Here is a 19,744-nt window from a genome sequence, read left to right on the forward strand (position 1 = left end):
TCTCATCTCTATATGCCTGTCTATTTTGTAATCTATTCCACTAATGACTACCCAATTTCTTTGTACAACATAGGAGAAGTAGATCCTATAAAAACCGCACCACTACACTGATGTGTGGAAATATAATTCAACTGTATTTAAACACAATCCAATGTAATTAAAGCCATTTAAAATATCAATGCATCTGGGCAGGGATACATATAAACACAATATTCAATGGTCACAATATACAAAATGATTCATGTATAAAACCTATGCAATCAAACTCCCAATGCAATCCTCCTATTTGCTACAATGAGAAAAAAAAGGGTTGGTGTGAACCAGGCTGGAATTAGTGTAACAAGCTGCTGAAGAAAGCAGAGGCATAAATCGTGTAAAATGAAGCACTCACAAGGCAAGTGGAAACATCAGTGTGGAGAAGCGTGTATAAAGTGCTCAGAAATAGCCAGAAAAGTGAATGAAAACACCAGTGGTGGCGCACTGCTGCTAGAAAATGATAGCGCACAAAAGCGCTGTGATATGACAACAGATGAATGCTGAGGTGCACTTAGAAGGCTTACCGAGGCAGATGGAGGACGAGGGATGAGAGCGTGGCATGAGTTGTACCCAATTTCTTTATCTGCTCATGTAATTTGTGCATCGGCTATTGCTAGTGCCCTCATTACCCCTTTTTTGTAATTTGGACACTCAAGTTAAATCAGTGAGCACTGCTGTAGCCATGATTCAAATTACGACCTTTGGTGGGGCTGAAATCTCGTCTGACATGCTTCACCCAAGTTAGCTGTCTCGCCCTTAACTACTAGGTGGCCAATGTTTTCTGTGTCAGGTTTGTAGTTAGCTACATATTTGCAGCATTGTCAACTCTCATATATGTGAATCTTACAAATTTAAAGATATAAAGATGAATAATTTTGTAATAGAGAACTTCAAACTCTTTTCATAATGGGTCCCATATGCTATGTTTAGCAACACTAATTTCTGTACTTCAACGCTAATTTCTGCACTAACGCCTACTTTGATCTGTGCTGTGATAACTGATATCAGCCAATCCACATTCAATTTCCAGATGTTTACATTGTACAGAAAATGAGAGATGATGTCTGAGGATACAACTAGGAAACAGAGAGCTCCGAAATACTGAGATGACTCCCAAAAATCAATATCATGCATTTATTTAAACCAAAATATGATCAATGACAGGTTATGAACTGTACTGGAAAATAAGGTGCTTCAAATCAGATTTAGGTCATCCTACCTTATTAGATGCATAAAACATTAGCAGGAATAACCTTTTGTACTCAGCACCAGTATGAAAAATAATAGACAGCACTGAGACTGAAGCTGAACACATTTATCAGACAGGGATGAAGTCAAGTAGGACCTCTCACACAAAAAAGCAATCTCTGTAACTTCTGTTACTCGTAATGAAAATAACAGCATATTACATCTTTCAGTTCCTCTTTATTGTTTTAAACTTTTTATTTTTTTCAGAGAAAAGTCTTTTTTTTCAGTTGTTTTATTAACCACTTGAGGACCGTAGGCTTTACCTCCCCAGTCACCAGGCTATATTTTATAATTTAGGCCACTGCAGCTTTAAGGCCTTACTGCAGGGCCGTAAAACTCAGCACACAAGTGATATCCCCCCCCCCCCTCCTTTTCTGCATACCAAAAGAGGTTTCTGTTGGTGGGCTGTGATCGCTCCTGTGATGTTCGTTTATTTTTTTTATATATTTATTTTTGATTTTTCTAAATAAATTTACAGTTTTTTAAATTATTTTTATTAAAGTCCCTCCCACCCCCCGCCAGCCAATCACAGCGATTGGCTGTCATAGGCATCAGCCTTTGACAGCCAATCGCTCTTGTGCCTCCCAGTGGCAAAGCCATGTCACACGGCTGTCTCCAGTACAGCGCTGCTGTAGATCGCATCGCTGTACAGTGTAAATTGACGCGATCTCCACTGGGAGACTGATGACGGAGCAGAGATGCACACGCGATCTCCTGCAAAACCCTATCCCAGGACTAAGCGGCGTTAAGCGGTCTTGGGGCTGCCGCCGTGTCCATGCCAATTGGCGTGGAGTGGTCTTAAAGCAGTTAAAGAGTACATGAAGTGACCCTAAAGTTGCTAAAATAAGCATACCATATCATATAGTTTCCTTTGAGGGATCCTGATACTCACAGGTTCTCCGGTAAAATCATCCTAAACTACATGCCTCTGCTTTGACCCGCTCCTAGGTTTAAAAGTGGGCTTACATGAAGACTAAATGCAGGCTTAATTAGATGCTCAGACGAGTTTTCCATGCAATATGCGCCTGCCATAGGCCCCCTCCACACTGAGATTAGAGGACAGCACTAGCTTATTGCTATTTACTCAGCAGAGATGAATATAAAATCCCATTTACATGTGTGTTAACCTTTGTGAATTTGATGTGTGCAGACATGTCGCTGGCTGTCAGCAGATGTCTGTATACCTGTACAGTGAAAAATTAGCCAGTGAGTCAGTACTGGCCCAAACGTCAGCAGACAGGAAATGCAATGGCTCCTGTAATTCAAGCACATTTCCAACCCATCCCAATTCTTAACCATATTCAATTACTCTTGCTGTATATTTTCTTAGCAGAGATGAGAGGGAACGTCAAACTTAAAACAACCCCTTTTCCTGGAACAGCTTAATAAAACATATCCTTTTGTTTTTTCCAACACTCGTTTGCCTACATTTTCAGTAAAAATCTGTCTTTCCGAGAAGAGGTTTTCAGCAATTAACAATAGGGCAAACATCCTTTGGTGGGCCATACAGAAGTACTTACTAGTTTCCAAGTTTTGTCATTGGTGACTACCCCTTTTTCTCTGCTCAACTGTCTTACCAAGCCCAATATCTGTACCCCATCCTGCCCACCTGTCCTTTAAATCCTGTTATCTTCTATCTACAGCCACCCTCACCACCCAGTGCCTGCTATACCCACTTCCTTCTACACATCACTCTCCTCACCTGTCCAACCAACCCCCTTTGTCTGCTTCCACCTCTAGCTTTGCTGATCTGTCTCACCCACCCCAATTATCTGCTGCCCCATACTGTTTCCCTGTTCTGCACATTTCCACTATCTTTCCCCACCCATCACCTGTCCTATCTACCTTTATTATGTACCCCCCACACTGTGTTCACCTCTGTTACCTAAGCTCACTATTTGCTTCCCCTACCTAACGCACCTTTCCTCCTGGGGCATTGGTATCTATGAAGAGTTGTGCTACTGCATGACCACTCCAGCCGTTGACTCCTTGCCTGGCCTAACTTTAAACTCCCTTCTTGTACTCCACTTACCAGTAATAATAACTTCCTATGTAATTCTAGCCACAATTTCACCTCATAAAACGTATTATAAAACTTGCTCCTAATATTGCCTTCTTCACTCTGAAATGCATAATTTAACCTTTTATCTAAGCCACAACCAACTTCCCAATCAATAGCTACGTCTATGTTTGTCCTAACCTTTAGCATTACCCAAAACTTAAACTGACCTAAAGCTTAACACTTGTGCACGTCAAGTTAAGAGTTGTGGACTGTACAGAAAAGGTGATGGGAAATAGGTGCACCATAGTAAAAGTTTGCACAAGGCATGAAATTGCCTAAGGCCAGTCTTATTCAAGAGGATGAATACATATGCATGCAACATATGTTTGGTTTTTTTAAAAAAGAAAAAAAAGAAGCCTTTTCCCCCTGCATGTCTTAGTAAACCTCCACATCTATCCCTAGGCTCTCCCTAAAAAAGCCCTAAAATATTCACCCAATCATGTAGTGCAGTACTGAAAACCCAAGTGCTGAAATCACTCAATGTCTTCGCTGACTCGGTATGACAAGTCAGGAGAGTCACAGAGGACCTATGAACTGGTGGAGAAGATACTTTCCATTATGTTTCGCAAATACTAAACGTTTCATGCATAATTATTATGAAAGAATGCCCTTTTAATAAATAAATAAATAACACACACACACACATCTGAGCTGTACCTATAATAAACTAACTTGTTAGTTAGTTTCTCATCTCGGATTCGTTTTAAGGACTAGTGGGCAGAAGACTATTTGCTTTTCTATGGTTGGACTACATGGGCCTTTCATTACCACCCACCACCACCCAGGTATCCCCTTCACTGACACTGCAGGCTGTGTGGTGCTAGACCAAGTAAAAAATACAGCACAACACATTTTCAAGAAGGTAGCCCCATTCACTTGTACAGAACAGAGCTACACGCCTCCACGCTCCACTAGGGCTGGCAGCAGTGCAAAGCTGTGTGTGAGCATTGTTCTGCACTGCTGGCAATGTGAACACATCTCTTCCCAACCCTCTCTATTTCATAAGTTGGATGCTTCTAAGTTTTACACAAAGAAGAAGATCTACAATGTGGCATTTTCATCCTAAACTTTGTTAACTTATTCTTAAGACGACTTTCACAAACCTGCCAACTTTCAAACATATTTGGAGATTTAACCTTTAGAGAAGTGAAAGCCCTGCTGAACACTAGCAGCCACTGAAAGTATGTTCAAACACCTATTTGAACTGTTTTTTTTTTTCCCGACTCATCTGGGGACACATTTCCACAGAGCAGCTTAACCGCTGAAGAAAACACTTCACTGTTTATTTAATGTTTTCTTGTTGGCGAATATTTACTGAGAAAATAGGCAGAGCTATTAAGAAATTCAAATAAACTTTGTCAGTTCTGAAAAAGCTGCAAATGTGCGGAAAACACTCAGGTGCCTCCTAATTGTTCCTACAATTTGTTTTGCAGATTTTGCACTGAGTGCAGTGTAATAGATGGCTGTAATGAGATGTTCATTGCGTTAAGCTGGAGATGTGTCAAATGCAACCGATTAAAAAAAAAAATCACTAAAAAAAGAATAAGATTAACAAGTGATTGGTTGTTAAATAACTATTTACAGTGTAAAAAGACAATAAAGATATACTAGCTCTGTGGTGCATTAAATACCGGTACATAGAATATCAGATTGATAATAGTCACTGGAAGGAATCTTTAATGTGCTGTTGAGCGCTACTTGTTTTTTGTAAGTAAAATGTACCGGTATTTGTATGTTCCCTTCTGCAGCATGATTGGCTACATGACTTTACCTTGCTTGTGTGAAGTCCATTCATTAGATATTGCCACCCCTGCTTGAAGTCTTGCTAGTCTACAGGTACGGAGTGAGAATATCTGAGCAATGGGATTTCACAGAGACAAAGTAAAGAAATGTGGCTAAACACTGTTAGAGGAGAGTATATATATTTATATACTTTCTTGCAGGCTGGCAAATTTTTTTATTTAGTATGGAGGTCCTCTAACATCCATGTGCTGCAGCCCTTCTCTTCCTTCTACAGCTCCCTTGGGCATCAGCTTCCCTCTTACATGTGTTTCTCCCCATTTGCAGACTTCTCTTCCATTTGCAGCAACCCCTATTTAACCACTTTACCCCCGTCCGTACGGATTTCTCCGTCCCTTTTTCCATCCTTTAACCCCCAGGGACGGAGAAATCCGTACTTTGCGCACTCCCGCCGCTGCCCGCGCTCCCGCTCGTAAACACGCCGCCCGCCGCTAGTAAACACGCCGCCGCCCGCTCGCTCAGAGATCAACGAACGGGAAAATCCATTCCCGTTCGTTGATCTAAGCCCCGCAATGATCCGCTGCCGCTCGGCTGAGCAGCGCGATCATTGTGAGCAATCACAAAGTCCCAGCCTCTTTCTACTTCCTGCAAGCGTCCGGAAGGACGCTTGCAGGTCGCATGAAACAAAAAGTTACTGTTGCCATCTTGTGGCCAAATAGTAAAACTACACCCTAACCATTTTTTACACACAAATAAACTAGTTTTACACAAAAAATTAACTCCTTACCTCCCACACTCCCCAATTTATTTATTTTTTTGTAATTAAAAAAAAATAAAAAATTTACAATTTAAAAAAAATACATAAATAGTTACCTTAGGGACTGAACTTTTTAAATATTTATGTCAAGAGGGTATAACACTGTTACTTTATAAACTATGGGCTTGTAATTAGGGATGGACGCAAAACTGAAAAAAATGCACCTTTATTTCCAATTAAAATATTGGCGGCAAACATTGTGATAGGGACATAATTTAAACGGTTTTATAACCGGGATAAATAGGCATATACATTTAATGGGTTTTAATTACAGTAGCATGCATTATTTAAAAACTATAAAGGCTGAAAACTGAAAAATAATACATTTTTTCCCACATTTTTTCCTATTTTCCCATTAAAACACATTTAGAATAAAATTATTCTTGGCATAATGTCCCACCTAAAGAAAGCCTACTTGGTGGCGAAAAAAACAAGATATAGTTCATTTCTTTGCGATAAGTAATGATAAAATTATAGACGAATGAATGGAAGGAGCGCTGAAAGGTGAAAATTGCTCTGGTGGTCAGGGGGTAAAACTCCTCAGTTGGGAAGTGGTTAATTTCCAGGGGCCCCCACGGACTGCTGCCGCCCAAGGCCCGGGTCCATGTGGCCATTCCAGAAAACCAGCTCTGTTCCTCCTCTCTTCAAAGTGTACAGAGCGAAATTTTGACAGAGGGGCATGCCATGCAGGTATTTTAAATCTGTGAAAACCTGTATACATAGTCCTGGCATATTTTCTACATGGTCTGATATACACTCTGTTTTGAGAGCGACTTCAAACTGTGAATGAGACATTTCTCAGCAGGTTCAAATTTTAAACTGTATAAAGCCAGACCAATACTCAAGTCATATTCAGCAGCAATCGGCAGCACAAAAGAATAAGAAGTTGTGTAAGCATCATATGGAAAAGAACACTAAAGCAGTGTTGTTCTTTGTTGTTTATTTAATTTGGAATTGTGTGTGCCAGTTATTGGGGCACAGCTGGTAATCTTTGTTTCCCTACTTTGTGGCTGCCCTGTGTTATGCTCTCCTGCTACCATATTATGCAGTCAATCGATTTTCAGCTTGTAATGTTTCACAACTCTCCTTCAAAAGTTCTCTTTTTTCCAGGCTAAGAGAGTTTGTAAACTACACACTGAAATAGAGTTTCTACACTACACACCAGATTACAGTTTCTGATCTATATGCACAAAAAGTTTATATAAAATGTAATCTAAACACTTGGCATCCATTCAACCAGGCTCAGTAAGGTTGCATTTAATGCAATATCAGTCATTCCATGCTTATAATAAAGACTCCAAAACTGCCTGTGACTCGACTCCACAATACAAAATGAAGCTGGAATCTTACAAGAGAAAGAAAAACAAACACTACGTAATACCTTGAATAAACTAACAGTCTATTACATAACTGTATAGAGATGCATCATAACAAATTTACACCATTTATTCAATATTTAGGGGAGGCATAGAAGTTCTAAACCTGTAAATAACTAAGAACTATAAAACTTACGTTTTTACTTTAGCCATTAGTTGCCTTTCCAGATTGAAAAGTAACAAATGAAGTTGCACAAGGCGTTTACAGAGGGAACTGTCCACATATTTATTTAAAGGGACTCTGAGCAGAGGCATACATTGAAAATCTGGACTTACCTGCGCTTCATCTAGCCCTCCATAGCCCGCAAGGTTCCCCTGGCATCCTCTGGGTCCCTTCCGTGGTCCCGCTGGCAGCTCCAGTTATCCGTCGACTTCGGGTAAAGTCGCACATGCACAGCCCATGCGTGCACCCGGAACGTCATTACGCCGGTTGCCATAAGTGTCCTGCGCGGTTCAGTCTTTAGAAAACCGTGCATGCGCAGGATGCTTGCAACGGCCGTGTGATGACATGACCTCACGGACTAAGGGGGGCTGTAGGAACCCCCAGGTAAGTGCAGATTTTCAATGTATGCCTCTGCTCAGGATCCCTTTAAGGTAATACCTAACAGGTGACAATTTCTTGCTCTCTTCACCACCGGTCAACTGCTGCCATGTCACGGAAGCATTGGGCCATATTCACTAATCCTTGGTAAAGTTGGAATTTTACCATTTCTTATGCTGACTATGTAGCACACTTTGTACAGTTAACACAACCGAGGTTATCTAAATGATGCTCACATTGAGTGAAATATATAGGTGACACAGGTTGCGAAATTTGTGCACCAGGCACTAAGTAGTCTGCATTAGTAATAGTAAAATTGCCATGTGCTCCCTGTGCACAACTTTACCAAAGTTTAGTAAATATGGCCCATTGAGTGGGCTGCTAGTGTGAGTGTTGGAACAGTGCTTACACAGTGCCATACCCATTGCTGAAATGCCTAGACTGCCCACTAGTCTTTAAAACGGATCCGAGATGAAAAACTAACTAACAAGTAGTTTGTTTATATATCTTATCTAAAGTTTAGATCGTTTACACATCAAATCTAGCTGCAAACTGCTTCAACAGTTTATGATTATTTATTCCTGTGATACAATGAGGGCAGCCATGTTCTGTTTGACATATTACACACAGGCAAGCTGATAGCAGCTCCAGCCCTCAGCCTGTGAAAACTCCACTCCTCTCTCCTCCCCTCTGCTGCTGAAATCTCTAGTAACCTCCTCCTCCTGCCCAGACTAAGCTCCCATAAGCCCTTGCTACATGAGTCTGAGAGTGCCAAGGCACTAGAGAAGCTGTGGGGGAGGCTTGTTTAGTTTATAGGGAATTAGAGTATTAAAACAAAACAAAAAAAGTATTTGGCTTGTGGAATGCCCTATAAGTTTATATGAAAGGAACACAATTATGCAATGAGTAAAGGTTTGTCTCGGATTCACTTTAAATGTGGTGGTTTTCACTGACTGCCTGCAGCAATAGCTAACACAATTACACTTGTATGCACTGATTCACAGAAGGGTACCGTGGGTGGGTGGGTGGCTGAACTACGTGGTGGATACACTCTTCAATTGTCCATCTGAAGGAGCCTCAAATGCATTAACATATCTACCAGGATGCTATAAAATCATTCAGCCTATCAGCCTGTTTTTCAGTTGCTTTATATTTATTTCACTCAACTTACAAGTATTTATGAACATTTACTACACACACACTACATTCTATAGATGCACATATTGCTCTAGCATCGGCCGGCAGTGCCAAAGATGACTGTCAGTGATTTGGATGTCCATCATGTTAGTTCTAAAAATGACTAGCTAGTGACTGCTGCTAATTGAGGTAACGGTCCTGCCCCTCAGTGATTACAGCAGTGCTAAGTTTACCATGTTACTTTTCTCAAAGCAACAGAAGTGTGTAAGTTTCCCTCACAGCGGAGACTGCTGTCAGGCTTTCATTCAGGGAGAACTAAATCCAAACAAAGAAGCAGTCTTTATAGGAGAGACTATGTAATTACGGCACAAAAGTCTTACTTTTTAAAATTGCATAATTTCACTGTTTTTGTCCCTCAAAATTAAAGGAAACTTGAAGCAAGAACAATATGGAAGAAGCTATTTTCTAATTCTATATTTTTTTTTAAGCATTGAAAACTTTTTCACTATTTTGTTGCCTCTGTCAACTTTTTTTCTTTAAAATTTGTTGGTGGCATCAATTTAAAAAAGCATCACATTCTATGTTTTACAGACCATCCTAACAATGTTGGATACTGGTCTGTACTAAGATTAGGTAACTAAAACGCATAAGTGGTCTAGATTCAGAAAACCTGACTGCTGGGGATGGTCAATGAGATGCAAATTGTTCCCGAGTTCAAATAGGATTATGTAAATGTTGTATACAAATATATGCAGCTTGAAGACAGACCAATCAAACCCCACCTCAGCAGGATTCATTTGGTCAATTTTCAAGTTGCATAAAGGTCCATACAAAATTTGCATAATCCTGTATGGACTCAAATGCTTTGCATCTCGTTGGTGCCGTGATTAAAGTCTAGCCATATTATCTGCTTGTTCCAGGTCTATGATCAGACACTACTGCAGCCAAAGGGATCAGTATGACGGCCAGGTATCTAAAAGGATATATATGGCAGCCTTCATATCCCTTTAACTACAGGTTCCCTTTAAAAAGATTGAGATCAACCACATACTGGCTCCCACTCTGTGTGTCTGACTCTGAGCATTGTTACTGTTGCTGATACCAGCTTGGTGTGTGGTTACTGATGACACACCAGCAGTACTCTGCTCATGGTCACAATATAGGGAGTCAGATGGGACAACTATATGAAGCAAATGTTCTGTTGCCAACCCCCAATATTTTTTACTTTAGCAAGACAAGGTAAACCAACTTGCAAGTTTGTTCCTCATCCTTTTAAAGACAATCTATAGGTTGGTTAGGATATACCTTACGAAAAAAACACAGAGGCACCGAGTGCCCGCATAGTGTAGCATGTTTAGAAAAGGTCTGGAGAGTTAAGCAATTGAAGAACGGTAACTCACAAAGGTGGGTTGCAAAACTGGGCAACCATCCAACTGGCACTTGTGGAAAATAACCTTCTCCAGGCGGGTATTGAGGAATCCGAAATTTTGAAGTCTATGTATTGTTTGGTTAACCCTCCTGGCGGTTTGCTAAAAAATCGCCAGGGGGCAGCAAATCTTTTTTTTTAAATTTTTTTTTGTTTTTTCATGTAGCGAGACAAAGTCTCGCTACATGATAGTCGCTGCTCAGCGGCATCCCCCCAGCCCCTCCGATCTCCTCCGGCGATCGGCGATCAGGAGATCCCGTTCAAAGAACGGGATCTCCTGGAGGGCTTCCCCCGTCGCCATGGCGACGGGGCGGGATGACGTCACCGACGTCATCGACGTCGTGACGTCAAAGGGGATTCCGATCCACCCCATAGAGCTGCCTGGCACTGATTGGCCAGGCAGCGCACGGGGTCTGGGGGGGGGCGGCTGCGGCGCGACAGATAGCGGCGGATCGGCGGGTAGCCGCGGCGATCGGGCACTGCACGCAGCTAGCAAAGTGCTAGCTGCGTGCAGCAAAAAAAAAATTATGCAAATCGGCCCAGGGGGGCCTGAGCAGTGCCTTCCGGCGGCATGGCCCGAGCTCAGCTCGGGCTTACCGCCAGGAAGGTTAAGTTATACCTTAGGAAAAAAACAGGGTGGGTTGCAAAACTGGGCAACCAACCAACCAGCATTTTTTATATATATGCGGGAGTTAAATTGAGTGTCCTCTGTACCAATTGTAGGCACAAATTGTTGGCCTGATGAAGTGAGGCGTTTGGGCTCACGAAACGCGTTGCCGTGTGCAATTAAACATTTTTTACCCGTACCATATGTGTGTCATCCTTGAAGGTAAGCCACCTCACTATTTTTAATATATTTTATCTTCTTGGGCACCTGTCTTTTAAAGACAACTGTACTTACGGTAAATGTCTTGGATGTCAAATGTCAAAGATGTAAAATACCATTAAATATAGGCATTTCATCTGTATAATACACACAAGATATTTTCATAATTAACACTTTCAGTCTTTGCAGTGTAATCCTTTGGTAGCAGTGTATAGTACTGTATATACTTTTTAATGCTCTAGCCCATGTAATTCCCCAGACTCTGTAAAAATCCTTTTGTTCTTGTTCTGCTTTGTCAAGTGATACAATGAGGGCAGCCATGTTCTGTTTGACATATTACACACAGGCAAGCTGATAGCAGCTCCAGCCCTCAGCCTGTGAAAACTCCACTCCTCTCTCCTCCCCTCTGCTGCTGAAATCTCTAGTAACCTCCTCCTCCTGCCCAGACTAAGCTCCCATAAGCCCTTGCTACATGAGTCTGAGAGTGCCAAGGCACTAGAGAAGCTGTGGGGGAGGCTTGTTTAGTTTATAGGGAATTAGAGTATTAAAACAAAACAAAAAAAGTATTTGGCTTGTGGAATGCCCTATAAGTTTATATGAAAGGAACACAATTATGCAATGAGTAAAGGTTTGTCTCGGATTCACTTTAAATGTGGTGGTTTTCACTGACTGCCTGCAGCAATAGCTAACACAATTACACTTGTATGCACTGATTCACAGAAGGGTACCGTGGGTGGGTGGGTGGCTGAACTACGTGGTGGATACACTCTTCAATTGTCCATCTGAAGGAGCCTCAAATGCATTAACATATCTACCAGGATGCTATAAAATCATTCAGCCTATCAGCCTGTTTTTCAGTTGCTTTATATTTATTTCACTCAACTTACAAGTATTTATGAACATTTACTACACACACACTACATTCTATAGATGCACATATTGCTCTAGCATCGGCCGGCAGTGCCAAAGATGACTGTCAGTGATTTGGATGTCCATCATGTTAGTTCTAAAAATGACTAGCTAGTGACTGCTGCTAATTGAGGTAACGGTCCTGCCCCTCAGTGATTACAGCAGTGCTAAGTTTACCATGTTACTTTTCTCAAAGCAACAGAAGTGTGTAAGTTTCCCTCACAGCGGAGACTGCTGTCAGGCTTTCATTCAGGGAGAACTAAATCCAAACAAAGAAGCAGTCTTTATAGGAGAGACTATGTAATTACGGCACAAAAGTCTTACTTTTTAAAATTGCATAATTTCACTGTTTTTGTCCCTCAAAATTAAAGGAAACTTGAAGCAAGAACAATATGGAAGAAGCTATTTTCTAATTCTATATTTTTTTTTAAGCATTGAAAACTTTTTCACTATTTTGTTGCCTCTGTCAACTTTTTTTCTTTAAAATTTGTTGGTGGCATCAATTTAAAAAAGCATCACATTCTATGTTTTACAGACCATCCTAACAATGTTGGATACTGGTCTGTACTAAGATTAGGTAACTAAAACGCATAAGTGGTCTAGATTCAGAAAACCTGACTGCTGGGGATGGTCAATGAGATGCAAATTGTTCCCGAGTTCAAATAGGATTATGTAAATGTTGTATACAAATATATGCAGCTTGAAGACAGACCAATCAAACCCCACCTCAGCAGGATTCATTTGGTCAATTTTCAAGTTGCATAAAGGTCCATACAAAATTTGCATAATCCTGTATGGACTCAAATGCTTTGCATCTCGTTGGTGCCGTGATTAAAGTCTAGCCATATTATCTGCTTGTTCCAGGTCTATGATCAGACACTACTGCAGCCAAAGGGATCAGTATGACGGCCAGGTATCTAAAAGGATATATATGGCAGCCTTCATATCCCTTTAACTACAGGTTCCCTTTAAAAAGATTGAGATCAACCACATACTGGCTCCCACTCTGTGTGTCTGACTCTGAGCATTGTTACTGTTGCTGATACCAGCTTGGTGTGTGGTTACTGATGACACACCAGCAGTACTCTGCTCATGGTCACAATATAGGGAGTCAGATGGGACAACTATATGAAGCAAATGTTCTGTTGCCAACCCCCAATATTTTTTACTTTAGCAAGACAAGGTAAACCAACTTGCAAGTTTGTTCCTCATCCTTTTAAAGACAATCTATAGGTTGGTTAGGATATACCTTACGAAAAAAACACAGAGGCACCGAGTGCCCGCATAGTGTAGCATGTTTAGAAAAGGTCTGGAGAGTTAAGCAATTGAAGAACGGTAACTCACAAAGGTGGGTTGCAAAACTGGGCAACCATCCAACTGGCACTTGTGGAAAATAACCTTCTCCAGGCGGGTATTGAGGAATCCGAAATTTTGAAGTCTATGTATTGTTTGGTTAACCCTCCTGGCGGTTTGCTAAAAAATCGCCAGGGGGCAGCAAATCTTTTTTTTTAAATTTTTTTTTGTTTTTTCATGTAGCGAGACAAAGTCTCGCTACATGATAGTCGCTGCTCAGCGGCATCCCCCCAGCCCCTCCGATCTCCTCCGGCGATCGGCGATCAGGAGATCCCGTTCAAAGAACGGGATCTCCTGGAGGGCTTCCCCCGTCGCCATGGCGACGGGGCGGGATGACGTCACCGACGTCATCGACGTCGTGACGTCAAAGGGGATTCCGATCCACCCCATAGAGCTGCCTGGCACTGATTGGCCAGGCAGCGCACGGGGTCTGGGGGGGGGCGGCTGCGGCGCGACAGATAGCGGCGGATCGGCGGGTAGCCGCGGCGATCGGGCACTGCACGCAGCTAGCAAAGTGCTAGCTGCGTGCAGCAAAAAAAAAATTATGCAAATCGGCCCAGGGGGGCCTGAGCAGTGCCTTCCGGCGGCATGGCCCGAGCTCAGCTCGGGCTTACCGCCAGGAAGGTTAAGTTATACCTTAGGAAAAAAACAGGGTGGGTTGCAAAACTGGGCAACCAACCAACCAGCATTTTTTATATATATGCGGGAGTTAAATTGAGTGTCCTCTGTACCAATTGTAGGCACAAATTGTTGGCCTGATGAAGTGAGGCGTTTGGGCTCACGAAACGCGTTGCCGTGTGCAATTAAACATTTTTTACCCGTACCATATGTGTGTCATCCTTGAAGGTAAGCCACCTCACTATTTTTAATATATTTTATCTTCTTGGGCACCTGTCTTTTAAAGACAACTGTACTTACGGTAAATGTCTTGGATGTCAAATGTCAAAGATGTAAAATACCATTAAATATAGGCATTTCATCTGTATAATACACACAAGATATTTTCATAATTAACACTTTCAGTCTTTGCAGTGTAATCCTTTGGTAGCAGTGTATAGTACTGTATATACTTTTTAATGCTCTAGCCCATGTAATTCCCCAGACTCTGTAAAAATCCTTTTGTTCTTGTTCTGCTTTGTCAAGTTAACTTTGCCGCAATGAGGATGGCACTGGAATGGAGGTACACGGAAATAAATAACCTTGCTACCTAAACCAGGTTCTTAAACCGCTAAGCTTCTAGCCCTTGAGAAAGTAATTTTTCCCTTTGCATTCTTGGGTCTCTAAACTGCTGCAGTAAGGGAATACAATTTCTTTTAGATATTGCTACCATTTAGCTCCTCAAGCTGAGAACCACAAGTGTACTTGATGCTTAATCATCATCTACGATGAATTCTCATTTTTAATGAGCAGCTTGTCTTCATGTGTCTCCAAAGACAAAAAGCACAAAGCAATCTCAGGTAATTTAAAGCCAGAGCCTGATGCCTCCCTTTACTACAGCCTTTTTTGAGCAGAAATCTTCCTGTTAAGCCCATGTGGGACTGCTGGGCCATTTCAGTCAAACCCAATTTCACTTATTTATCACAAGCCCCTACTAAGAAAATTCTCCACTGTGAATTACTTGTACACACTGTCTATTCCAAGCTTTGAACTCTAGAAAGGATTTAAAAAGCCAATCTCAATAACACTGGAAAATAGACTGCATTGCTTTTACACTGATTGTAACAAAAAAATAGATAAAGATTGAAGCTTGATTTAATGGTTGACCTTTTCCATTTGCCTGATGAGTACTGCAGCCCCCTTAAATCAGTGTTCCTTCTTTTCAATAAAATAAAATCGAATACAGTATGCTTCGTTCCAGGAAGATGAAAAAGTAAATAATAAGAGCACAGATATAAGGCCTTACTATTGTGATTATTACTGATTTATAAAGATCCCTTATTTTCTTAAACAATTTTGTGGTGCAGTACAAATTAAAAAAACAATTTTGCATCCATCCCTAATTACAAGCCCATAATTTACATACATATTAACCACTTCAGGATTCTGCCTACGCTTAAGTACGCCCCTGAATCCTGAAGTGGATTGCATGCGGCCGTTCCATGTCAGTTCACGGAGGGAGTCTCCGTGAACACCCTGCGAGCTGCCGATCGCGGCTCGCAGGGTAAATGTAAACACGCGGGGAAGATCTTCCCCGGTGTTTACATGTATACGCCACTGCTGCGCAGCAGCGCCGTAGAGGAGATCGGCGATCCCCGGCCTCTGAATGGCCGGGGATCGCCGGCATCTGATAGGCTAAAGCCTATCCCATCAGGCGCAGGACGGAAATCCGTCCTGCGCCGCTCACAGGGGGAGGGAGAGGGAGGGAAGGGGAAGGAGGCCAGGAAGCGCTGCGGAGGGGGGCTTTGAAGAGCCCCCCCCCCCCCCCCCCGCAAGCAGCCGGCGGCGATCAGACCCCCCCAGCAGGACATCCCCCTAGTGGGGAAAAAAGGGGGGAAGTCTGATCGCCCTGGCTGCTAGTTGATCGGTGCTGCGGGCTGGAGAGCCCACGTAGCACCGATCAGCAAAATACCCCCCTGGCACAGAAGTGGTTAAAAAAAAAAGTTCAGTCCCAAAGGTAACTATGTATGTATTTTTTTATTTGTAAAAAAAATAAAATTATTCTTTAAAAAAAAATAAAAAATATATATATATATATATATAAATAAAATTGGTAGCTCATGGGGAGAGTGGGAGGTCAGGGGTTAACTGTAAATGTAAAAATAAGGTAAAAATATGTCCTTTATTGAAAAAAAAAATGTAGATGTAATTTTATTATTTGGCCACAAGATGTCATAATAGCTGACTTCCATATGCATGGTAATACTATGCAAACAGGAAGCAACGCATGGACGGTCTTTTATAGACAGCTGCGGTCATTCACACGGGGTCTTAGATTAATGAATGGGAACTGTGTTCATATTCACTGATGTAGCGGCTAATGATCGGTGGCAGTAACGAGCGTGGGGGTGTGTGGGGCAAGCGGGAACGCACAGCGGGGAGGGTCGTAGTAGCTACGCCCCTGCAAGCAGTTATGGCGTTTTGCAGAGACGTGCTTACTTGTCCCGGGGGGAAGGGAAGTGGTTAACACAACATAGAGTGGTTACATAAAACAATGAAGGTGGGGGCACTGTCCTTGCATGCTTACTATCTCAATGAAAAGGAGAAGGGGTCCAAGGGTCTATCAAAGGTCTAAAGGGGTGAAGGGTCTAACAAGCCGTATATCTAGAGGTGGTCAATTCTGGTGTCAGATTCTGCAAAAAGCAGACCTTGGTCAGTGGCTGAAGGGATTTATTTTTTTTCAACAAATATTTATTGGAATGGTTTTGGGGAATATTACAGTTATACCAAGAAAATAGCCAAAAATCATATCGGCAAATAACAAAATGCAAATAAAAGTCATTACACACAGTGCACCTTGCAAGAATGCAGCTATAAGTCACATCCTGATAACAAGACTGTAAGGCAACATTGTCTGGCCCAGAAGACTTGCCATACACAAAATCATTCAGGGCCCTAGGGCCAGGTCTCAAACATGTTCCACTCGGTCACCACTCTGACCAGGGAGACCATATCTTAAGGAAATGGTGCTCTCTTTTGTTGAGGGAAAAAAGTGATCTTTTCCAGCAGGTATATTTCCTGGACCTTATTATTCTTGACAGCTACCACACTAAAAAGGGGAGGACTTCCATTCTTTGGCTGAAAGGAATTTTTATGCTACATTATATGCATATCTTAAGAGTTGTATTTAAATATGGGTGTTTTTATATATTTCAAGAGTTGGAGAGTGACTAATGTGTTTACAAAAATTTGTGAGAAGACCTGTTTATGCATATGTGAGAAGGAAGAGGAAGACCGTATAGGGTTGAGTGGTGTCTGGAAATCTCATAGACTGTGAGGGTAATGCTGGGCATACACGGCTAGATAGTGTGCCGGTATCGAGCCAGCGGCTCGATGGCGGCGCGTCCCGCACGTCGGCGCGGATCTCGTCCCCGCGGGCGCTTTCTAATCAGCGCTTTGTTTTTTCTATTGTTCCGCCCACCGGTATCGAGCGCGGAATCGAACCTGTCGGAAATTATCAGTCGAGCCATCAGCGGCTCCATTGATAAGAAGAAACGAGCCGTGTATGCCCAGCACTACAGTTAGGAGTGAGAACTAGATCCTCTGAGGAATTATCAGCCAGTAAAGACCTTGGAACAAGAGAGCAGCAGTTGAGAAGAAAGAAGAGAATTATATGGGTCAAAAAGCAGGGTTCAGTATGGACTGGAGAGAATCTACTCTATTGGTAGTGCACATGTTTTTGAAATTACGCTGACATGTAAAAATAAATATAAGTGAAGAATTGAATATTACCCCTAAGGAGCTTATCTAAGAAACTGAGCTTGTATGGGCATTGTCAAGATGTACTGTTATTTACTTTTCAAATAAAAAAAAAATAATAAAACATTGTATTCTGCGTGGCCACCTTTTTAGACTTGACAGGGTAGCTTACCATGAACCTGGTATATTGGATGGTATTCCATTAATGACTGGTTAACATTACATTTTGCTTACACAAAACCACACATTTTGGCCTTAAAGTGGACCCAAACCAAAACATTTTTTTAATTCAAAATATTTAGTTGCACCACTCTGACACATACAAAGATAAATAAACACTCCTTCAAGCCTATGAGCATTTCAGTGCGTTCTCTTCACCCTTCTCTTTTCATAACTAGGGTTATACAGGTGGCAGCCAGTAGCAATTCCTCCTTTGCTGGACACCATCTACTCCATCAGTTTGCCAGATTCTGTCCCGGCAATTTGAAAGGAAGGGAGGGGTTTCTCCAATAAATGTAAAATATTTTTCATCATGCAGCTGAAAAAAGGCAGCTATTTATTGTTATAATTTAGAAAATAGATTTCATTTCTGAAATCTTGTATTTTTAATTTGGGTCCAGAGGCATATGGAGACAGACATGTTACTTTTTAAATAATGCACATTGCCTGGCTGTCCTGCTGATCCTCTGCCTTTAATACTTTAAGCCACAGACCCTGAACAAGCATGCAGATCAGATGTTTATGACAAATCTGACAAGATTAGCTGCATGCTTGTTACAGGTGTGTTATTTAGACCCTACTGACCAGAAAGATCAGCAGCACTGCTAGGCAACTGGTATTACTTAAAAGGAAATAAATATGGCAGCTTCCATAGGTCTCACACCTCGGGTTCCTTTTAACAGTTTATTTTTTCCCAGTCACATTCCTCACATCTTATTTGTGTGCCCAGACAATGGCTGAGTCAGCATTTTGTAAAATTTCCTCTACCCATAACTAAAGCAAAGCACAGTTCAGAAGGACCTGCTGAGTATTGTCACAAGAAGCAAGGCCTCTAAAGCATTCAAGTGACAGGATAATGTGCCTCATTGGTACATTTCACCAGAGGTCTGAGAACAGCAGAACTAATTACAGCAGCAGAGCAAAATGCTTCCTGTCCTTAGGTAACCTCATCTTTGGCTACTACTAATGCATGGAAACTCACAAGACAAACATCTAAAACAAAGATCTAACATATATGAATAGGAAAGTGGGGAATGCAGCTGAGAATATCTATATTTTCAATGATTGTATAAGCGTTAAAGACCAAATGCTAAATCCGAGCAGAGAGGCACTTATTGTGGTCACTGGAGTGTTGGCCTGAGTCCTCAGTGGTGTAGCTCAGCTACAAGTTGTATAAGCAGCTGCAAAGGAACAATCCAGAGATACAGCTCAAAATAGCAATGAACGCAGCAAGTAAGCATATTTATGTAACTCTTCTTATGTCAAGATGGATGTAAATAACACAAGTGCATGTGGATCCCAAGAGAAGATTTACACCTCCTAGGTTTGCAGTTGAAAATCACTGCTGAATATAAAATAATCCGATACGGAGGACTACAACAAGATAATCAGATAGAGGTATTTAGCCCTGTAAAGGGTAATCATAATGATACAGTGTGCTCATTGACAAATAATCTGGCATACTGTGCGGTTTGAAATTAGCTCAGATACATGCACTGCACACATTCACTAAAACTTAAAGAAGAACCGTAACTGAGGATTGAACTTCATCCCAATCAGTATTTGACACCCCCTTTCCCATGATAAATCTTTACCTTTTCTAAAACAGATCTTCAGGGGGCTCTGTGTGGCTGATATTGTGGTGAAACCCCTCCCATAGTGTGATGTCAGCATCTAGGTACTGACCTCACACTGTGG

The 19,744-nt window shown here is 41.7% G+C and overlaps 1 protein-coding gene across 5 annotated transcripts in view; it reads right to left on the reverse strand.

The window, feature by feature from the left end:
* The window catches only part of PTPRM (protein tyrosine phosphatase receptor type M), a 995,286-nt gene that overhangs the window by 750,854 nt on the left and 224,688 nt on the right, over positions 1–19,744 (reverse strand). The window lies entirely within an intron of this gene.

This window comes from Hyperolius riggenbachi, chromosome 5 (assembly GCF_040937935.1).
Source record: "Hyperolius riggenbachi isolate aHypRig1 chromosome 5, aHypRig1.pri, whole genome shotgun sequence".
Taxonomy (NCBI): Eukaryota; Metazoa; Chordata; class Amphibia; order Anura; family Hyperoliidae; genus Hyperolius; species Hyperolius riggenbachi.